Genomic DNA, 1384 nt, shown 5'->3' with positions numbered 1-1384 from the left:
TCTTTCATAAAACACCCGCAACTGCTGCCCTGAAAGGACGGGTTTGCTCGGGTGGGTCTGGGTGATGCGGGCCTGGGTGAGCGGGATGCTGTCCCTGCCCCCTGCCCAAGGGTGCTGTCGTTCCAGCTGCGGATCCAGAGCGTGAGGCTGAAAATAACCCATCGGAGCTGAGCCAGCGGGAAGCTGCTGCATAACCTGGAAGGAAACGCCGGCCATGAGGAATAAACTTCCTGGGTGGCTCTGCGGCCGGGGCAGCGCGGAAGAGGAGCGGCAGCGGGAGAGATGGGTTTGAGCAGCAGCGCAAACAGCCGGTAACGGGTTTTGTGTGTTTTTATGAATGCTTAGGAGCTGCGTGCGGCAGGGTGTGCAGTCTGGGGCAGTTCCCAGACACATTGTGAACTTCCTGCTCAGCAGAAGAGAAGCCATTCCGGGTCTGGAGGAGGGGAGGCGGGTGTTGATGGCTTTAGCTGCGGAGTTTGAGCTCCCAAAAGGGCAAGAAATGACATTTCCCCTCCTTCCTTATTCCTGGGTGGAAAAATACATTGCTCTGATTGAGGGGGTAAAGAGGAGTGTGGCTGGAAGTTCCCTATTTGTGTTCACTGGCGAGTTCCCCCGTGAGCCTGCACTGGGAGCCTTCCCCAGGCAGTGTGGGTTCTGACCGTGTCTAAAACATGCCCTTAGCCCATCATATTAAAAAAAAACTTGAATTCCAAGTGTGGTTTACTGTTTATTTGCCTCTGAAAGAGCACAGCACTGAGCTTGCTTCTAATCTTGAACCTATGGAGAACACAGAGTTAAGCTCAGCACACTTGGACGTGAGGTCTGAGGTTTTTTTTTTTTTTTTTTTTGCATTTGTCCTTATTAGACTCTTTCTAGCAAGGTAATGGGAAGGGCAGGACCCTTTCTGGAAGTGGAAATTGGAAATAATTCCTAGGAATAGCCTGGAAAGTAATGGGCCAGCCAGTCCAGTGGTATTTCAGAGTGAAATGGGGCAGAGTGGGGAAATCTGACACACTTTGTGCTGATTTCTTTTTGGCTGCTTCCCCTCCTGCACACCTACCCCCTGGGCATGTGGGAGGCCTCGGGGGCATTTGGATGCTGTGACCTGAAAAAAAAAGGAGCTGAGGATGTGAGTGTTCCCACCCTGGAGGCAGCTGATATTTCCCTTACTGACGGGCTAGAAATGTGGTTGGTCTGTGTTTGGGTTTTGCTGCAGAAAAAAAAAAAAAGCAAAAAGTTCAAGGTACAGCTCAGGGGGTTTAAGATCAGAGGCTGTTGTGTGGGGTTTGTTTTTTTTTTTATAAAAGTCAAATTTACTGAGCAACCTGGGCTAGTGGGGGGGGTCCCTGCCCATGGCAGGGGGGGGGGCTCGGTTTTTTAAGGC

This window comes from Pterocles gutturalis, unplaced genomic scaffold (genome assembly GCF_000699245.1).
Source record: "Pterocles gutturalis isolate BGI_N339 unplaced genomic scaffold, ASM69924v1 scaffold44637, whole genome shotgun sequence".
In the NCBI taxonomy this organism is placed as follows: Eukaryota; Metazoa; Chordata; class Aves; order Pterocliformes; family Pteroclidae; genus Pterocles; species Pterocles gutturalis.
Note: the sequence above shows the minus strand (reverse complement) of the source record.